General features: G+C 48.4%; 1 pseudogene; it reads right to left on the bottom strand.

The window, feature by feature from the left end:
• Positions 1 to 316: 316 nt before the first annotated feature.
• LOC146202739 (uncharacterized) lies at positions 317 to 17,054 on the bottom strand (annotated as a pseudogene).
• Between the last annotated feature and the right edge of the window lie 5,278 nt (positions 17,055 to 22,332).

The following is a 22,332-nucleotide window of genomic DNA, read 5'->3' as shown; positions in this document are numbered from 1 at the left end:
GCAGGTCACCGAGCTTAACAGCAATGTGCACGCCGTCTGCAGCTTGCAGCAAAGCATCCTGTGATGCCTAATTGCCTGTGCCGGAACTTGGGACGACTGCCTGGAGAGCAAGCAGGTCGACCCAGCCTCGTCTCCCGAAAGACGACTGCCTGAAAATACGTAGACTAATCGCTAGTCCTGCCGGTGCGTATATTGAGCTCGCCGTAATTAAGGCATGCACTGAAGTGTTTTCTCGAGGCAACTGTGACCTTGGGCAATGTGGGGCAATCATACACCACATAGACACACGGGGCGCATCTCCTGTGTATCAGAGGACCTACCGCATTCCGTATGCGCAGCGCGCGGAGATGGCCAAGCAAGCGCAGGATATGCTGAAAGCCTGAATCATAGAACATTCCAAGTCCCCGTGGGTTTCGCCTGCACTATTGGTTGAAAAGCCAGATGGGTCATTCCGTTTTGTAGTTGACTTCAGGAAGCTAAACAGTGTCGCCAGAGTGGACCCGTATCCGCTGCCAGATATCCAAGAGACCTTGTCAAAGTTGGGATCGGTCAAGTACTTCTCGGTTGGGGACTTGGCCTCTGGCTTCTGGCAAATCGAGATGGATCCTTCTGATAAGGAAAAAACGGCGTTTAACACGACCAGGGGTCAATATCAATGGACGAGAATGCCCATGGGATTAGTAAACAGTCCTGCTGTCTGGCAGCGAACCGCCGACGTTGTGCTCGAGGGGTTGACTGGCCACACATGTCATGTGTACATGTATGACATAATCATTTATAGCTCTACGATCGAGCAGCACATGATAGATATTGAGGCAGTGCTAAGGAGTCTGAAAGGCGCCGGGCTTAAGTTGAAGCCGAAAAAGTGCCAATTTTTGAAGGCGAAAGTAAAGTACCTCGGGCATGTGGTGTCTGCCAACGGCGTCAAGCAAGATGAGGAGAAAGTTGAGGCAGTTGTTTGCTTTCCTAACCCAAGCGGTGCCAGAGAGGCGCGAGAGTTTCTGGGATTAGTACGGTATAATCGGCGTCACATCGTAACCTTTGCGCAAATGGCTAAGTCGCTGGCATTGCTAATAGCAAAGCACACACATTTCGCATGGACAGCCGAGGCACAAGCTGCTTTCGAGAATCCGAAAAGAAAGTTTGTTGAAGCGCCAATTAATACTCAAGTACCCTGACTTTAGGAAATATTTTATAATTCAAACCGATGCGTCACAGTGCATGGTTGGAGCAGTCCTGTCGCAAAGATTAGAACAAAATGAACATCCGGTGGCTTTCGCAAGTCGTCAGCTAAATAATGCGGAACAAAATTGTAGCGTAACAGAAAAAGAATGCTTGGCTATTGTATGGGCGGTCCGCCACTTTCTTTGTTCCTTGTATGGTCGCAAGTTTAAAATAGTGACAGACTGCCAACCGCTTAAGTGGCTTATGAACATCAGGGCTCGTAGCTCGCGACTGGCACGCTGGAACCTTCAGCTTCAAGGCTATGACTTTGAAACAGAGCATAGAGCAGGAAAAGTCCACGCAAACGCGGATGACTTGAGTCGGGTGCGCTCTCAACCATTCTCTGAAGTAAGGACCACAGCTTTTATTTCAGTTACTGATGAATAAAAGCTGAAACAAGAGCAGCAGAAGGACGCGGAATTTCAAGAAATGAGGGATAAACTAGCTGGCGACCCGGCGGGAGTCTTCAAGCGGATACGCATTGAGCGCATCTGGCTTGTGCCCGTACCCGACGCAAAGGCAGGCGTGGCTGCCAGAGAAAGAGACATTGTACCGCGCAGCCTGGTTAGAGATGTTTTACGAGCATACTATGATTTCGGGACCAAGAAAACGACGAAAAAATTGAAGTATTTCTGTCCAGAAAGGAGAAAGTCGATTGCCGAGTATTGAGCTCAGTGCGAATCCTTTACGAAAAACACCGAAAAATAGGAACTGCGCTCCGCTTCAGAAGTCTGGAGAGTTGAGCGCACCTTTTGAGAGAACGGCCATTGATGTTATCGGACCCTTACCGACAACCAGTGATGGGAACAAGTACTCGCTAGTGTTCACCGACCACCTGTCTAAATTCGCGGAAGCCATTCCAATGAGTGACCAGAAGGCGCTAACAGTGGCTAGGAGTTTTGTTGAGAGAGTCGTTTTGCGCCACGGTGTGCCCAAAGAGCTGCATACTGACCAAGGTTCCGCAAAGTTGTGTGGCGGTGCAGCAAGCATGCAGCGCAAGTTCCAGCATGTCAGGTGCAACATCGGCACCAGCTGCTTCAAAACGAATAGTAGAGTGCAGGCCGGGCCGTCTACTAGCCTTGAAGTCGCCATCAAGCTGCGGTCGGCATTGTGCAACTCGCGTTAACCGGTACCAACGTCCTGGTTAACTTGATGAATTTTCAAATAGCATATGACAACGAAGTTTTGTTATTATCCAGCCACGATGCTTTTGGCCTGTGCGTTGTAAAAAACGGCGAAAAGACCCGATGCTAATTATTACACTTGTCAGCGAGAACACGATCGAGTTCGCCAAGGAGACGGCTACGCGTACTCACAAGAAGTAGACACACGCATGCGGTGTGATGCGTGCTTATTATATACTTAAGTCATGACCATGTGGGCGCTTCGATTGCCGGCTGCCGCAAAAGGTGCATATATATATATGTATCTGCACATGTACTGAATGCGAGGTAGTATTTGAAAATCTTCATATTTGGGATGATTAGCGCCGTTAGTCGGATCGTCATATACACAGGCGATATGATTAATTCATTCATGAATATGCGATGCATATATGCATCCACAAAAGCCGACCGCATTCGTATGGGGTCAGCTAGCTGTGAATTATATTGCCACTCACATCAAACGGCGCCAACATGCCGAATAAGATCAATTTTCAAATAGCACATCGCAATGAAGCAGCCTCGATGCATGTGCACCATGCGGCAGCTGGCACGAAGCGCAAACAACTTTCATCACGATTGAACTCGGAACGAACCATAACGCATGCACGTGTTAATTTGCTAGACTTGGTTTGAAGTACGCGTCGTCGTTTCTACTCCGTCATGGACGATTATCGGGCAGAGCTGGCGTTGCGACTGCAGCTATCTTTGGCTTCCGCTAGAAGTAGTTATGGGGAGTCCTAGAGTGCACTTCTCGGGGTGCTGCGGACGCCTCCACAACAACATCTAAAAGCAAAGAATGTATTGGTACGTTTAGGGATGTAACCGACAACCTGAAGAAAGACCGGAGGATATATCCGCCACCGGATAGATCCCTAAGTAAAAAAGAATCATACGACTGGAGAAGACTCCAAGCTCAAAATTTCTTTTCGCCCCTGTGGAGGAGTTGGACGGGTGCCAGAGGGCGGAAGAGGGACGGTGCAGAAACCGAATTTTGCAAATTTTGCGGCCACGTGGCAACATTAGATCACATAATATGGAGATGCGTTCGTGCCCCAGGGCGCAACGCGATTAAAACTAGCGATGAATGGGAGACCACGCTAAGAAGCTCCGACGAAAAAACTCAGCGATTCGCCGTCCGCCTGGCGGCCGAGGCTGAAGACCTCTTCTCCTAGACACGGCCGGTCTCGAGGGAGAGCGCAAGAGCGCGCGCTCTCTCCCTCGAGACCGGCCATGTCCTAGACGGGGCCGGGTGTCCTCCGGCCGCGGTGCGACAGACTGCCTCCCCGGACGCCTGCATGCGGATCCGGAGGTGGCTGCCGCGCCATATTCGGCGGAAATAAATGTTCTTCCTCCTCCTCCTCCTTTGGCTTCCGCCTCCACGGTCCGGAAAGCGAGACATGACATTAAAGCCGCGGAAGCCGAGTTCATGGCAAGAGATCGGGTCTTGCTCGAAGTTGAGCCCAGTGAAAGGGGGCTGTCACATAAACTGGCGCCAAAATGGAAGAACCCCTACCGCATCGTGGAAAAACTAGGCCCCGTTACATTTCGTGTTCGGAGCTGTGACGGAAGGCACCCAACTTTCACCGTGCATGCGACCATACTGAATCGCTACCAAGAAAGGGCCTCTCAAAGTGATTCACAACAGGACAGAATCGAAGCTTGTACACCGAGCCACCGGCTCAGAACAGTTGCAATGACTGCAATGACTTAATCCTACTGCGGCAATCAGCTCTATAGACCCCGAAATCACCCACGGAATTCTTACACATGCTCAACATTTAACGCTGCAAAATGCTGAAGACGGTGATATTCAACATAGCAGCACTGCCGACAGTGACGTGGATAATTCACGGGCCGCAGGGTCGCATGGAACTGGAAGAGAACAGGGACGAAAGTTCAGAACTGCCGACAGAGCCAGACAGTGAGCTGATTGTGGATCCCAATGTGTGGGATATGTACAATCCTGGGTCTTAATTGTTAACGCTGTGAGCCTGCTAGTTAAGTTTCATACATGTACAAAAACATAGCATGATACCCTTTTCTGAACACTGTTTAGTTGTCTAAGCTTCTCATTATTAATTTAAACAGCGCGAACACGAAGACAAAGGACAAGATAAAAGAAAGCCACAGTACAAGCGCTGACTCACAACTCGCCCAACAAAGTATCTTGGTATGTCTAAGCTTTATTCTTGTACACCTGTTTAGTTTTACCTGTATGAATGGTATGAACTCAGTTTAATCATGTGTGTCCACCTGTATACCATTTTCAGACCCCTTTTTAAATGCGCATCCGTTGCAATGCTTTGCTAAAGGGAAGAAAACGTACATGCATTTTTTGTTCACTGTAAAATAGTCGCCAGTCGAGACAGTTGATTGTCAACAGATGTTAGGGAGCTGGATGACCTCGCTGTTGTGTGTGAAATGCGAACTTCTTGTATGGCGGTGATGCGGTTGAACTAATCTGTGATGAGCTTTCGTGGCAGCGCGCATACAGCTCAGGGTCAACGACAAATGGACACAAGAATTGATGTGGCGGAGCACAAACTTAAAAAAAAAAGTTTTTTTTTTTGTTCGAAGAAACTATGGTGAGCGAATGTGACGGCTAATTGCCTGTGCCGGAGCTTGGAATCCGGGTTGCGCGGTGATCCGGGAGCGATCGACCTCTCCACAATTTTGGCTGCTCGTGTCACCTTCTATCCGAAAGCCGGACACGAAGAAGGGTCGCTGAACGACAAGCTGGAATGCGGGGTCGACGTGCTAATGACGGCTACACGGACGCTAGCTGTTGTGAGGATGGCGAGTGTTCTGAGAACGGGAAGAAAGGACCCGAGGTGGAAATGAAAGCCGCAGAAGGACGGCGGGCAGAGAGGAACGAGAGATGCGCTAGAGCAGGTCGACCCAGCCTCCCTGTCTCCCGAGGGACGATTGCCCGAAAATACGAAGACGGCTCGCTAGTCCTGCCGGCGCGTATATTGGGCTCGCCGTGTAAACCGTCATCATCAGCGCTGCCTGCAGGTATGGCCATCATCTCCTACCTGGTGATGGTGGCGCAGTGGTTACGGTGCTCGGCTACTGTTCCCAAGGATGCGGGATCGAATCCTGGCCTCGGCGGCCGCTTTTCCGGAGTCCTCCACTACGGCGTCTCTCATAGCCCGAGTCGCTTTGGGACGTTAAACCCCACAAACCAAACCAAACCAAACCAAACCACAGTGTACGAAACAAATCTTGGGTTTTCGCTCTCAACAGTAGAAAGGGTTCACATGATTGGAAAGTTCAAGCAAAGGAAAAAACGACCGATTATAGCGCATTTTTCTTCGTTTCAGAATAAGTTTCAAGGGCACGGAAATAAGTGTGTCCGAGGATTATTCGGAGACGTTAAGACGAAAAAGACGGCATCTCCGGGAATTCGCAAAATGCAGAGCAGACAGCACTGATAAGGTGAAACTCAAGCAAGACGTGCTACATATTAATGATATCAAATATACCTACGATGACACCACTATAACCAAGTTGTACCCTTTGAATGACCACACGACATTACACTCTCGAGGCTTCCGTGTCTGGTGGTGAATTGCCGTAGCGTCAAAAACAAGACTGAAGAATTCAGTAGCCTTCTCCATACTGCCAAGCCATACAATTATTGTGGGGACCGCGCCAGCCACATTCAAAGTTCCCGCGGCTACCGATGCGCCGCCGCTTAACCCTTCCCTCTCCCCGCTCGTTCCCGAGATAACCGGTCCCACACACGCCGTCGCCTGGCTCTCTTCACTCCCGAGGCGACCTGCAAATCGCTGCCTGCCCGTCCAGACGACGACCCCGATGACCTCCCGCACCACCATGGACTTCCCTACGGGAGATTAAAGATGCTTATTGTGTGTGTTTGTCTTGCGTATTCCTCGGGCAGAGGAATCGCCCACAGTATTGGAATGGAGCCATGGTTGGCCAGCGATATCGCTGGTAATGAGGTATTCCCAGAATCATACTCATGCTATCGGAAAGATCGCAATAGCCATATAAGGGGTGGGTTCATCCTGGTAGAGAAAAAAATTCAGTCACCCGGATAAACACCGATTGAGGATCGTGCGAAGCAGTATCGTGTATCTGCTCTGTAGGACAGGCATTCGGCTCTGAAATGTTGAGCGCCTGACGCTCAAGAAAGACAACGACGACAACCGTACAACGCTCGATCCGACGCTGTGCGTGTGCTCAAACAAGCTACGATTACTAAGGTTGATCGCCAGACGTTCTCTGCATTGTTCGCGGCGTAGCGCCTTGTGCAAGGTCCTTTATTACAGTTCATTTGATCGGCCACCCGAAAGTTCATTTGATTAAACAATCAGTTGTAATTAATTCAGTCAAGTAAGTTAGTTTTATAATGGAATCAAATGAACTTGCCTTGGCGGCACTTAAACTTGTTATTGGCGGCACTTAAACTTGCCTAACGTCAACATGTACCAACATGCTAGCATCTCAGCAACAGGGCTCAGTGAGGCCCAGGTAAACTTAATGAATCTATTTTCCTTAAAGCAAAATGTTCTTGAACCTACTCGAGGGGAGCATATTTTAGATCTATTATTCACAAACGAATCTCAACTAGTTGAGTCGACACTATAGTATTGTCGGGAATTAACGAACATAAGACTGTTTTATGTGAATTAAAGTTAGAACTCGTAAATGAATATTCTAAATGTCGTCGTGTCTACAATTATGAAAGGGCTAACATAACGAAAATTTATTGAGCACTGGATATTACTAAGTTGTGTTTGAAGCTGTCGCTTAAACTAACGCCGTTGCAGAGTTCTGGTCATGCTTTGAAAGAAAAGTTTTCGAGTTTCGTTACCGTTTCGTTCCATCCTGGATATTAACTCCGAAAAGAAAGAGAACCAAACCATGGTTTAATGAGTCATTAAAAAGGCTGTTAAAACAAAAGCAAAGAGCTTATATAGCAGTAAGACAAAATAAACCTGCTAATGGTTTTCATAAGCTTAAATTATTAACTAACGAAGTAAAATCGACACTTATACAGGCGAAGAAAACGTTCTTTGATTTATTTCATATCAAAATCAGCCAAAATACTAAAGCACTATGTAAATATGTAAAAAGGAACAAAAAGGATAGCATGTATATATATATATATATATATACCACCTTTTCTGGAAGCTGGAACAGAAGTCAGTGATGCAGCAGATAAATTTGAGTGTTTCAATACATATTTTGCCTCAACATTTTCTAAGCAAGCGAAAGCCAGCAGCGGTTCAGCCACGCCCTTCGCGATTACAGCCTCACGCTCAGAAAATCCTTTTTTTTTTTTTTAGCTTTACTGGCATAACGATGCTGCTGAACAGGTTGAGCACTGCTAAGGGTTCCGGCCCGGATGGTTTTCCAAATGCCCTTCTTCGGGGATACTCATGTTGAATAGCTCCGTCTTTGAAAATAATATTTGAAAAATTACTGGCAGGTTGTTCCCTTCCGGACGATTGGAAAATCCCTTCAGTTGTTCGATATATAAATCCGGTCTAGCGTACTATCTCACTTACTTTATTTCCCTGCAAACTTATGGAACATATTTTGTATTCAAGTATTATAAAAGAACTTGAGACTCATGGCTTACTAAATTCCTACCAGCACGGATTTAGAAAGGGATTCTCGTGCGTCACTCAGTCGACCGAATTCGCCCATGATATTCGCCCATTACCAAGCACTACTGTCGACTGTACGTTTTTAGACTTTCGTAGGGCTTTCGACACCATACTACATAATTTGCTTATAGAAAAATTGTACTCTTCTGACATTGATTTGTCGCATAGTTGCCTGAGTAACTGAATATCTGCATGCGAGATGGCAATTTGTAATTGTGCATGGAGCTGAATGTGGTGTTATTGATGTCACGTCTGGCGTCCCTCAGGGTTCCGCCTTAGGACCTCTTTTTTTTTTTCTTGCTGTACATCAACGATATCACTGAAAATATAGCGTCCCACATGAGAATGTTTGCAGACAATTGTACTCTGTATAAAAATATAACATGTAATACTGACCGTGGTGTGCTTCAAAACGACCTTGACAGTATTTATAAGTGGTGCGGAAAATGGGAAATGAATCTTACCTTGGTTAAAACAGTGTGCATGACATTTTCGAGGAAACCTACAAAATTGGTGCCCGCATACGCTCTAAATAACACGAATCTGAAATTAGTTGAAGAATATAAGTATTTAGGCGTCTATTTCACGTCACCGCTTTGCTGGCATCGACACGTTAGTTATATAGTTGGAAATCCTTAAATCCTTAGGATTTCCCCGTCGAAACACGCGTTCCTTTCCGCAAGCTACCAAAGAGCTCCTTTGCAAAACTTAAGTGCGGTCAGTGTTGAAGTATGCTAGCACGGTGTGGGATCCTTCTAACATAGGTGATAAAGAGAAACTTGAGAAAGTTCAGTCCTTGGCGGCTCGATACGTACTTGGGAAGTCATTTTCCTTGGTTGCTTGCTGGGCGTGGCTCTTCGTCGATAGGCTACATATTAATCTCCTGCTTGTCGAACACTTTGGTTAGCCATGCTCCGAGTGGCGCGAGAACAGCGTTCGAGGGTTACGCGCTGCGTTTTAGTCAATGCAAGCTTCTATTTCGGTCTTTGTTGCCCCGGCCCAGAAATTACTTTTTCTTTTTGTTTTTAGCTGTCTGCTGTATCCTCGATAGCAGGTCCTTTTTGGCTAGAGAACGCGAAAAACAAGCAAAAACAAGCGTTCAGTTTCTTGCTCGATATGAATCTGCGTCTTGAAATCAGCGTTCATAGTGCTTTCGGTGGCGAGAGCACCCCTTCTCGCAAAAAATTAAGTTTTATTTTTCTACTTGGCAGACGAGAAACGAACTTTATGAGAAACTTCTTTAATACGTGCGCAATACAAAACAACAAAAATTTAAAAACATGTTTTTCTGATGAAACTTTTGATTTTAGCCCTGCATTCCCCCTTAATTGTTATCTCCTCGTCTAAGCGTTAATGGCTACGCTTCTTTGTGCCGCAAAACTAATGCATCAGTCTCCCACTAATCACAATGATCCCATCATGCTCTTCTTTTAGTTTCGCGTAGTTAAAACAGGATATGTTGCAGAAGTATAGTATATGGATGTGTGGGGGGACCACCAAGGGAATGGGCGTAGTGATGCGGAGGGGGGGGGGGGGGGGGCTGTGCGCATTAGCCCAGGGCCCCAATTTTTCTTAATCCGGCTCAGCTTAGATACAGCAGTCGAATTCCCTAACCACTGCGCCGCTGTAGCGAGAAATGATTATTTATTAGGAATAACATTCTGAGCATGGGGGGTGGTTGAATAGACGAGGTCTGATAACTGCCTCCTATGTTTGAGGAGAACACCGCGACTGGACCACGCCTCGGAGTGGCGAGCATATGATAGATAAGAGGAACCTAGTGGTACAGTGCTCTAGAATATTGGGCAGTGTCTCGTGCGAGGGCGGAGCATGGGCCCTTTTTGCGATGACTGCTGCGCCATCGGCTAGGGGGCGCTTCGTGTAACAGGTGTGCGCAGTGAGCCGTCCGCTGGCTGCGCTGCCGTGAGCGCCGGCTCATCGTATCTGCACTGCGTGGTGCGCTTAATTCGATATTTAATGCTTGGTGATCGCCTATTTGCTTAAGAATTCTAACATTTCAACCATAATGCATTGTTCCATGGTCTGCGCGGCTGTATGGCGCTGTAATGCCAGCGACGATATTGGTACAGTGAACTAGAATATTTCACTGTAATATTGGTGCGGTGCGCGCTATTAGCCATGAGCTAAATATACAGCATAGGTCGCACTTCGCGTGTGTTATGAGTGCATCTCGTGTTTCCTAACCTATGTGAGTCTATTGCACACACTTGGATAAATATGTTGCACAGAAAGAAATTCATTCGAAGCCTGCGGTGTTTCGAAACTCGCGAATCTTAGAATCCTGTCTGAATAGCAAAGTGTTTTAGAGAGCTCTTGCGTTGTGCAAAAAAACAAAAAACAAAAAACAAACAAACAAACAAACAAAAAAAAAAGAACGTCATTCTGCAGACAGTCATTTATTCAAGTTCCAAACATAGCCAGTTCAGTTCAGTCGTTCAGTCGTGTCCGACTCTTCGTGACCCTATGGACCATGTCACGCCACGCTCTCCGGTCTCTCACTATCTTCCTAACATCACATAACTTCATCTGCAGTGCCTCGAGGATGCCATCTAACCATCGCGTTCGTTGCCTACCCCTTCTCCGGCGACCCTCAACCTTTCCCAACATCAAATCTTTCTCCAGCGACTCCTCTCTTCTCATCAGATGGCCAAAGTAGCTGAACTTTAACTTTAGAATTTGACCCTCCAATGAGCAGTCAGGGTTTATGGTCGACAATATTGACTGATTTGATCTTCTCGCAGTCCAAGGAACTCTCAAGAGTCTTCGCCAGCACCACAATTCAAACGCGTCAATTCTTCGGCGGTCAGCCTTTTTCACAGTCCAACTCTCGCATCCATACATCACAACTGGAAAGACCATAGCACGAGTTATACGGATCTTGGTTGGCAGACTAATGTCTCTGCTCTTTACTAGGCGGTCAAGGCTAACCATTGCTCTCTTTCCCAGAAGCAGGCGTCTCCTAATTTCATGGCTGCAGTCTCCTTCCGAGGTAATCTTGGAGCCCAAGAAGAGAAAATCTGTCACAGCTTCCACTTCTTGTCCCTTGATGCTCCAGGACTTGATAGGGCAAGACGCCATGATCTTTGTCTTTTTAATGTTCAGTTTAAGCCCAAACTTCTCACTCTCTTCTTGTACGCGCATCAGAAGTCTCTTGAGTTCCGCTTCACTTTCTGCCATTAAAGTGGTATCATCCGCATATCTAAGGTTGTTGATACGTTTTCCAGCAATCTTCACTCCAGCTGAAGACTCGTCCAGACCGGCCTTCCTCATGATGCACTCTGCATATAGGTTAAATAGGCAGGGCGACAGTATGCAGCCTTGCCTCACTCCTTTCTCAATCGGAAACCAATCAGTAAGACCATGCCCAGTTCTGACTGTGGCCTGTTGCCCTTCATACAGGTTCCTGAGGAGACAGATGAGGGGAATTGGAACTCCCATCTCTTGGAGAGCTTGCCACAATCTGCTGTGATCTACGCAGTCAAACGCTTTCGCATAATCAATAAAGCAGAAGTAGATGGGTTTCTGGAACTCTCTTGCTTTTTCCATGATCCAGCGAAGGTTGGCAACTTGGTCTCTAGTTCCTCTGCCCTTGCGAAACCCAGCTTGCACGTCCGAAAGCAGCCGATCCACATACTGCTGCAGCCTACCTTGGAGGATTTTCAACATCACCTTGCTAGCATGCGAAATAAGCGCGATCGTGCGGTAGTTGGAACAATCTTTGGCACTGCCTTTCTTTGGAATGGGGATGTAAACTGACCTCCTCCAATCCTGTGGCCACTGCAGGGTTGTCCAAATCTTCTGACATAATGTATGCAGAATGTTAACAGCGTCATGGTTGATGTTTTGAAGCAACTCAGCTGGGATGCCATCAATTCCGCTAGCTTTGTTCTTAGCAAGGCTGGCTAAGGCCCATTCAACTTCACTCTTCAGGATGCCCGGCTCGAGATCAGTGATCACAACCGTCTTATGTTGGGTTTGCACATTCGGGTCGTTCTTGTACAGTTCTTCTGTGTATTCCTGCCATCTCTTCTTTATCTCTGCGGCTTCAGTGAGGTCCTTGCCTCGTTTGTCTTTTATCACGCCCAGCTTAGCACAGAAACTTCCTTTGATATCTTTGATTGTCTTATACAGAGCTCTTGTGTTCCTTAATTGGCTGTTGTCCTCAACTGCTTGGCACTGTATGTTCAGGAAGGCATTCTTATCTTTCCTTGCTATTTTCTGAAAATCTGCATTGAGAACCTTGTATCTTTCTCTTTCCCCCATAACTTTTGCCATCCTCCTTTCCTCAGCTATTTGCAAAGCCTCTTCAGATAACCAGTTTGCTTTCTTGCATTTCTTTTGCTTTGGAACTACCTTAGTAGCAACTTCTTGTATTATATCACGAACATCAGTCCACATCTCTTCGGGCTCTTTGTCTTCTAGATCTAATTCTTGAAATCGATTCCTCACTTCCACAGCATATTCTAATGGAACTTGATCCAGATTATACCTGAAAGGCCTTCTAGTTTTCTGCGTTTTCCTCAATCGAAGCTTAATCTTGGCAACAAGAAGCTGATGATCGGTGCCACAATCGGCCCCAGGCCTTGTTTTTACTGCTTGTATAGCGCTTCTCCATCTCTGCCGGCAAATAATATAATCGATCTGATTCCTGTACAGACCGTCCGGTGAAGTCCATGTGTACAGGCGCCTCTTGTGCTGTTGAAAATGAGTATTCGCTATGCTCAGGTTGTTTTCTTGACAAAACTCTACTAGCCTCTGCCCAGCTTCATTTGGCTCACCAAGACCGAACTTGCCTGTAATTCCGGATATTTCTACACTCCCTACCTTAGCATTCCAGTCTCCTATGAGAAAAACGACGTCTGATGATGGGGTGCGGTCTAAAAGGCATTGTAGGTCCGCATAAAATCTCTCAACGTCAGCTTCTTCAGCAGTAGTGGTCGGTGCATAGACTTGGATAACTGTTATGTTGAAAGGGTGACCTTGGATCCGAAGTGAAATCATTCGGTCGTTTTTGGGGTTGTACCCTAGCACTGCTTTGCCCATTCTTCTGTTTACTATGAGAGCGACCCTATTCCTTCTCTTGGATTCGTGGCCACAATAAAAGACATAATGGTCGCCGGAGTTAAATTCTCCCATTCCGGTCCACTTGAGCTCGCTGATACCCAAGATATCAATGTTCAATCTGTCCATTTCTCGCTTGACGATATCCAGTTTACCTTGCGTCAATGATCTTACATTTCATGTTGCTATGTGATACATTTCCTTGCAACATCGGGCTTTCCGGTCGCTTCCCGACACATCCACAACTGAGCGTCCTTTTGGCTTTAGCCCAGCCGCTTCATTCGTCCTGGAGCTACTAGGAATCGCCCTTTGTTCATCCCCAGTAACATGTGGGACGCCTTCCAACCTGGGGGGCTCATCTTCCGGCGCCATATCATTAATGCTATTGTGACTGGCCATAGGGTTTTCTTGGCAGGAAATACTGGAGTGGGTTGCTATTACCTTCTCCAGTGAATCACATTTTGTCAGAACTCTCTGCCGTGACCTGTCTATCTTGGGTGGCCCTACACAGCAGAGCTCACGACTTCATCGAGTTTCGCAAGCCCCTCCGCCACGACAAGGCAGTGATCCATGAAGGGGCCAAATATAGCACAACATGCAAATCAGAGCCAGGCCGTACCGTCCTTGACCACAAGCGTACACTTCTGGGAAAATAAATTTCCACCGACGAGCACTCACCAGCAACTGGTTGTATGCCTGCACCAGCTAGGGCACTACTGTAGCCCACTAACATGTTCAATTAGTGCCTCCGCCTCTACTGGATTTGAGATGTCTTGCGAACAACTTTTTTCTTCTTATAGAAACTTCCGCCACAAGAGCCTCCTCACCCGATTTTGTGGCCGACGTATCAATTTTGACAGTTTTCAGGGCCAATTTGCTACTGTCTCCGGCAGCATCCTGCAGCTCACATGCACTCGGCGTAGTGGAAAGCTTTTTCTCAGCGTGGCGAGGCGATCCTTGACCACATTTCGGGTGTTTTAGTAACCAGGCTGCAGGATCTGCTTTTCAGCCATTGGATTCATACTAAACTTCTGAAGCTCTAAATCTCCAATGTAAAGGCGAGCACCTGTCCTCACTTCTTAACTAGTTGTGATAAAGTGGAAATTCTCACTGGCTTTTAATACAAGTGAGAAGCAAAACATGCAGCCTGGTTACTTTTGGCAAAGACGGCGCATTCGTTTTTCTTGGCAAAATCCCCCCTGTTGGGCTCCTCGGGACTGTCGCCGTCAGATGTCGGCTGCTCTTCATGAGCTAGCTTGTAAACACCGCTTCGCTGCATGAATTGTCTGTTCACAGATGTTCCCCACTTTCATTTTCTTTTTGGCAGCGACTTTGAAACATATTTTGGTGCGTCCGAAAAGATGGTCGGAACGGCGTCATCAGTAAGCATATGTGACCGGCCTCTACTCTAGTTCACCGTTGATTGTTTTATACGTGCGCTGAATGAAAACTTGTTCAAAATAGCGCTCGCACACAACGCTTGCTTCGTTCAGTACTCTGTCTGCTTTCTTGATGTTCGGTGACCAAATCTCACAGCGATCGGCGTCGATGGATACACGGAAGAGAGAGGAACTCTCTTGCACAAGCTGTAACTGCTGTTGCAGCCCGGCACTGTCCCTTGTGTCGCGTCGTCTTTCCGTCGTCGTGCACGCACTGCTTAGATGTTCCAAGTGGAGAGCACAGATGAGGTTTCAACAGCACACCAAGAAAGCGCAACAAACGGCGAAGAACATGCAGAACAACGAAATACGAATTCCTCAAATCAATACACGAAGACGGTCTGCGCTCATCTTTGCATGCAAGCGAATGGAGCTCGGCTCGGCGCACCCCTTGGCACACCTGTTACTGGCAGCGCCCCCTGGGTGTCACGCGCGCTTTCATCGCGGCGGCGACCTCGCTCCTCTATTGTTCCCCGGCGCGGACGACACACTGCCCAAGATTCTAGAGCACTGTACTAGTGGCGTACGATGGGAGAGGGGAAGTGTGGTATCGTCCTTTTGGTTCCGAAACCGAAACCAAGGTTTGCGCAGTGGCGGCGCCACCGTACTCTTTCTCCCGTCCTGCACCCTCTCTCATGAATTAAAGTCTCAGTTTGCGTTTAGCTGTTGTGGAGTACGGCTGTCTGTTTCTTCCTGCACCCCGCCATTCGACGGGCCACGGGGCGTCCATGGCAGCTTTCAAGTTTGCATCATGCTCCGCACGATCTTTACCCCAAACCAAAATGTCATCCAAATAGCAATTTACTCCACGGCAACCTTCCAACACCTGAGACATCATTTTCTGGAAAACAGCAGGGGCAGATGCTAGCCCGAAACACACTCTGCGAAAACGAAATAACCCTTCGTGAGTGATGAATGTAGTTAAAGGCTCTGCTCTCTTCAGCCAATTCAACCTGGTGATATGCGGAAGCAAGGTCAAGTTTAGAAAAAAAAAAGTAGCACCTGATGAGTGATGAAGCAGTTCCTCGATGTGGGGAAGGGGAAAACCGTCCACCACAATGGCCTTATTCGGTTCACGGAGGTCCACGCATAGTCTAACGGAGTCGTCCTTTTCCTTTACCACCACCAGCGGTGACACCCAGTCGGAAGCGTTGACTCTCTCGATGACTCCCGAAGTCTCCAAGCGACGAAGCTCGTCCGCCACTTTCTGGCGGAGCAGTAACGGGATTCGACGCAGCTTGGACGCTACAGGTTGCACCTCCGGTCGCCGAGTCACTTGATGCACGTAGTCCTTTACCAGACCCAAGTCTGGTGAGAAGAGATTGACTGAATTCCAGCGGTGCGTTGGGCGGACCTGTAGACGGAGGAGCAATCTGCGCACAGGAGAGCGTTTCGCCGAAGATGACGAGTTTCAAAGCCTTAATAGCGTCAAGTCCCAGAAGTGTAGACCCGCGCTCCGTGACATAGAATTTCACCGTAGCCAATTTTTACTGATACTTGACGGTGGCGGAGAAAAAGCCCATGGTCTTCACCACTAGGCTCCGAGTAATTCTGGATGATTAGGTGCGATTGAAGCAGGCAGATATGTGAAAAGTATGTCTGGTAGTCCCGAACATTCATGAGAGAGACAACCGGATCATCAAGGGGAGGGTAACGCTGTTAACCTGCATGGGAAAGCGCATAAGTGACAGGCCACTGCCACTATCTTCGATGTTGAGCGCAGTTAATGTATTTGTTTTCAACCTTGTGGCGTTTCCATCTCGTTGACTATTCCCGCAGTCTCTTGCGATGATCGGCACAGCTGGTAGAAATGCCCCTTCTTTCCGCATGTCTGGCAGTATGTATGGCGAGCTGGACAAGCTAGAAAATTCGCCCAGTGATCCGGCGAGCCGCAGCGAAAACAACTGCCCGGTGGACACGTCGACGCGGAGACGCCCGGTTGCCTCCTTTCCTGCAGGGGAGCCTGGCCTCCTCTCTCTCGGCCCCCGAAATTGCTGCCTGATCGGGGAAGAAATGTGGTCCGTCGATCGCCATCTTGAAGGGAAGTTAAGTCGGGGAGGGAACCGCCATCTTGCAACTGCCGACTTGCAGAAAGCCTAAGTGCTGCGGTGCGTTCCTCCTCCGCTGCAATTTCGAGCGCCTTTTTGATAGTAAACTGTTCGCCCAGTTGGATGTACCGGCGCCGCATTTCGTGGGACTGCAAGCCGCAAAAGATCTGGTCTCGTACCATGATGTCCGTAGCGCTGCCAAACTTGCAGGATTCGGCGGGCGAGCCGTTGAACGTCACGACTGTACTCGGATGTCAACTCCGTCGGGCTTTGTATTCTACATTTGAACTGGGCACGGCAGGCGTACTCACTGTCTTCTGCATTGAAGTGTTTGTCGAGCACTTGAAGCGCCGCTTCGTATGTGTGCGGTGCGTCTTCCTCCACGAGGCTGTAGTAGATGGTGATGCCCTCGACCCCGAGCGCGTTCAGCAGGAGCGCTTTCTTGTGCTCCGGCATAGCGTTGTTGGCTGCGGCGTCGACGTAAGCTTGAAAAACAAGTCGCCATTTACGCCATAGTATAGCCGGTACGTCAAGAAGGGCGGTGGAGGGATCGCCACGTTTTCATGTTGGAGACGCCGCTGGATCGCCGAAAGTAGATTGGCTGGAAAAATACTGCTGGAATGCAGGGCAGCACAAGTAGTAGAAGAACGGCAGTACTGAGTGGAAGGTCGTCACTCACGCATAGGTCCGATTACTTCGGATTGTCGACTGCGCCAATTTGTTGTGTCGGCATGGCTGCCATGGACGCCACGTGGCCGTTTCGGGCTAGCATCTGCCCCTGCTGTTTTCCAAAAAATGATGTCTCAGGTGTTGGAAGGTTGCCGTGGAGTAATTTGCTATTTGGATGACATTTTGGTTTGGGGTAAAGATCGTGCGGAGCATGATGCAAACTTGAAAGCTGCCATGGACGCCAGGAGCAAATTCAGCTTGCTCAGCTAGAGCAACAGCCATTGAAGAGAGCCATCACAGAGTATTTAGGTACCTACAGGGTGACAGCACAAGCAATTACAGCGATATCTCCAGCAAGGCCGGCTTTTACATAACCGTCAACCTCGCTCCTCCGTTGACATAACTGATCTGCAACCAGCTCCCTCGAAATCCCCTTGTAGTCCTAATCTGAGAGCCAGGGTATTCCGTAAACAGCAGTATATGAAGCAACACGTGGATGCAAAGAGGGGAGCAAAGCCTTTATGCATACCAACTGGAAGTAGGGTAAGGGTACGCTTACCAGGTAAACATCTTAAGTACCGAGGCCCCTTCACAGTGCTCTCCAGGGTATCGCGTAACGCATTTAGGTTGATTGACGGAAATATTTGGAATGCTTCGAAATTAGTCCTCGTACATGCAGAAAACAAGTATGATGCTAACCAGTCCACATCATCCCGCGACAATTCACCTTTGTTGCAGCAGAGAGCTCAGTTCCCTTCGTATGAGATTCTTACCTTGGTCGCGATTCCCTATCCCCGCAGAGCAATCATCTCCAGCTGAAGTGCCCAGTCAAAATGAAGTTTTTCTGCCTTGGCGGTCCAAAAGGCGGCGGCAAAAACCGCGCCACCTGGATGATTTTGTCCTATGACGTTATGCATTTTCATTTTACCGCATTGCCTTATATGTTGATTTTTTTTTCGTTGTGCAGTGCTAATGCCGTGTTCATGTGCTAATTCTACTTGCTCCTCCGGAGTTGCTTGTTAACACTCATCACCCCGTTTAGGAGGGCACTCTGCTAACTATATTTCTTAAAGCGTATATATTTGAAGCGGTAACATTTTGCTAGTACAAAGATGTACATCTGTTCTTTTTTTTTTAAGTTGCGCATACAGTTCGCTATTTTATTTCAATGTTCTTATTGAGCTTTTGTGGTGATTGCAGGTAAATAATTTGCTGTTTTAGGATAGCGCCTGTTACTTTCCGCTACTCGGTAGGCGTTTCATGTGTTATGTGCCAATGTCTTTCTTGTGCAGGGGGGAGGACAGCGCGAGTGTGATTGAATCGCCAATTTATTTTTTTTGCTGTTGGTTGCCCTAACCATTTTGAAAAAAAAAAAAAAATACTATTGTGTTTTGTCAAGGATCAGCCACTCCCCTTTTGTTGCTGTTTTTGATTTTGTTTCTTTAAAGGGGGGGGGGGGGGATGATGTGGTATCGTCCTTTTGGTTCCGAAACCGAAACCACGGTTTGAGCAGAAAGAGTACGGCGCCACCGTACTCTTTCTCCCGTCCTGCACCCTCTTTCATGAATTAAAGTCTCAGTCTGCGTTTGGCCGTCATGGAGTACGGCTTCTCTTTCTCCCTGCACACCGCCGTTCGGCGGGCCACGTGGCGTTAATGGAAGCCACGCCGACACAACAGGAAGCATAAAATGAGATGGACATAAAAGAATGTGTGAAATGAGCGGGCGACACTTGTGGGGAACGATCTCCCATCGTCCCCTTTAAAGTCGGCTTTTCCCCCGCGGTAGTACTCTAGCTATCGCGGAATGGCGCCAACATTGGTGGTTAATAGCGGACGTCTCCTCGCGGCACTCCGCAGTCACCGGCGAGGTGAAGCCTCGTGGGACTTATCCCGCTTGCCCGTCTTGTCCGGCCTCGGAGTTTATTCCCTGCCCTAGCGTGGGCGAACATTCGCCCGTTGCCCTGCTGGTGAGTCAGACGACCTGTATACATGTTTTACTGCTAGCTGGCGTTGTTGTTATTGCAGCAATAAATGCCTGTTTGATGTCAGCACGTGTTGTTCCTTTGTTCCCGAGAGCACGGCCCGCAGTGGTCGGCGTGCGCTCGGCAGCGCACGCGATCACTGGGGGGGGAAGGGGGGGGGGGGGGTCGGTGGTTTTGACTGTCAGCCGCGACTAAGCGGGGAAAACGTATTTATCCCTGTATTACAACCCCTCATCTGGCGCCCGACGTGGGGCCGCTCTTGGAACATTGGACGACTGTTTGTTCGTGGCAAGGGACGTTCTTTGTCCGGACATGACAAGTGCTAGGCCTAGAGTGAATTTTGATCGCTAGGCCCTGCGGCATGCTTTCTTGAGTCCGAGCTGAATTTTGCTGCAGCATGTTTGAACTTTTCGTCATGCTCAGCGCATTTTTTTGTGCCCTTTGGAGAAGTTTCTTCAGTTCAAACACATCGAAGGAGCGCGAGCCCCAGCGGCCGCGTAGTCGCCAAGCCTGTAGCGAGTGAGTACGGAAGCCGCGTGGGTGGTCCGAGTTTTCTGTACATATTTTCTCATCTGTCTCTTTTGCGACTCTGGGAGTCGCGGGCTCTGGGAGCTGAGTGGCGTGAGGCCACGGGTGCCACGATGAGCTTGCTGGTATTGCAGCTCGGCACCGGGCGTTCCGACACCGTCCGGGACGGTGGACGCCGATTGCAAATCCGCTTTGTGCGGTGAGCGGAGTAGGACCAACCCACTGTGCTGATGTCTCCTCGCGGCTGTATGCGCGTAACCTTTTTTTTTGTTGTTGTTTTCGTTTTTATTTTTTATAACGTGGTCTTTGTCATAGTGGTTGTTAGGCCTAAGGCTTTCGTAGCTGCCTGCACCGCTCCAGAAGAGACAACCGCCGGGTCCGTGGTGTTACAGAGCGGGAACACATTGCTGACCGCTTGTTCCTTTTTTTGGTATTCTCGCACGAACTGAGCATTCTCGTTCACTCAAGAAAAGGATTTGTTCACTTGAACTTTGCGTTTTACAGCCGCATGACACGTTTTGCTCGCGAGTTTTGTACGGAGCCACGAGGCCCGTGCAGATGCTGGTGCTCCCTCCTGTGATTTTCGTTAAAGGCATGCGGATAGCGTTCTGGCAGTTATGCAGGTTCACCGGAGCCACCCCGGCTTACTGGCCTCTGCACATCGTCTCGCTGCTGCCTGCTGCGACGGAACTGCCTGTATCCTGTTCAGTGCATCCACCCGGAGCAGTCGTGGCGAGACCAGTCAGCAGTTATATCTGGCTGCTGCTATCCTGGCCTGCAGCTTTCACCCGGACTCGCGTTCCCTGTGGACGCGTGGTGCACTTCCCACGATTCCTGGGCCGGCTTGCACGATAAAGTCCGAGCTAAGTCCAGACTTAAATGGTGTCTTTAGAAAGACCAAGCTTATTTAAGACGGCTCGTGTTCCGAATGTCGAACGCTTCGGGTTCATGTTCACCAGAGTGGCTTCCCAGAACGGCCTCAGCAACCACTTGGGACATTTTTCCTCGTAACACAATCTTAAGCCGCAAAAAACAATGGCACGGATTTTACACAACGCAAAATTGACGGAATGTGTACATCTTACAGCAGGGACAGTGCCAGCGCATCCCTGTATTTCCCTAATTTCTCTACTTAGACACCTGGCGTCCTTGTGTCTTAACCAAGACAGCACTAGAGTCGTAATCATACAAGCGACTTATTCAAGTCAAGGCTGAAGCCCAGTCTTGACTCCAGTCTTAAGCGGCCATGCTAGTGGCCTATTCTTTAGACTCCAGTTAAGTCTGGACTTAGCTAAGACAGTCTTAAGATTGTTTTGTGCAAGCGGGCCCTGGTGTTGCGCCGTACCAGCTCCTGACTCGATACTCTCTCTGCGGACTCCCGGCCGCAGTTTTCGGCCGGGCCCCTCTGCGTACCGAGCTACACACTCAGCCCACGTGACATGCCAGCCATCCTGCGGAGACCTTCATGCCACCGTTGGCGCACCGCGGAAGTCTGCTAGGACGTCGTCGGTGCGCTGGAAGCTCCTGCCTCAAGTATTTTCATAGCATGTACTTACAGGCGCGTGGGTCAATTTAAAGTTGGGGGGATGTGGGAAACGATCTCCCATCGTCCCCTTTAAAGTCGGCTTTCCCCCCGCGGTGGTTACTCTAGCTATCGCGGAATGGCGCCAACATTGGTGGTTAACCTTATAACTATCGAGATATGGCGACCACATGGGGATGTTCAACGTGCACTGACATTGCACAGCATATGGATGCATTTCCGTTAGTCCAGGGCACAGCGTAGAAAAAGGGGCATACTTAAAAAAAAAAAAAAACGAACGCATTGCTACCAACATCTGACTAGTACGCAAAAAAAAAAAAAAAAATATTTCGAGAGCACTACAGAATCTTCAGTGGAGAAAAACGAAAATCTGATCAGCGTTGCTGCTGCACACGGTACATAGCGCGCCCCTTGCATAGCTTTTGCTAGCAAAGGCCAGGGCTCGTGCCGCACAGTGCATGAAAATTTCTTTTCCTTCGCGCGCGTTCGTTGCAGTGCTCCTGCAAGTGTGGGATTGGAAAGTACACCACATCGCTTCTGTCGTGTCGCGTTCCTTCATTTGGCGTGCATTCGTTGCAGTGCTTCTGCGAGTGTGGGAGTGGTGGTACGGCCTCGCTCCTGTCGCGTCGCGTTCTCGTAAACCACGTGACATGTCATGCAACTTTAATGTCACGCGGTTTTTTCATGGGATCCTCTCATAGCCACGTGATGTGACTCGAACCCCCTACCTTTACAAGATTCGAACCCACTATCTTTACGGGAATCGAACCCACTTATCACTAACACCATTACCATTGATCACTAATCTCCTATCACTAGTTTCATTACCACTAATCTCTTATCATTAATATATAATCACTAATCCCCTTATCATTAATCCCTCTATCACTAACCATCAATCACCAACCTCCATATATCACTATTCACCAATCATTAATAAGCAACCACTAACTAACCCCCTATCACTAATCATCAATCACTAATTCCTTATCACTACTGCATCACTTAAAC

The sequence above is a fragment of the Amblyomma maculatum genome, chromosome 1, assembly GCF_055883805.1.
Source record: "Amblyomma maculatum isolate TAMU_Amacu chromosome 1, ASM5588380v1, whole genome shotgun sequence".
Classification (NCBI taxonomy): domain Eukaryota; kingdom Metazoa; phylum Arthropoda; class Arachnida; order Ixodida; family Ixodidae; genus Amblyomma; species Amblyomma maculatum.
The sequence above is the reverse complement of the archived record's forward strand: the minus strand, read 5'-3'. Positions and strand labels throughout refer to the sequence as shown.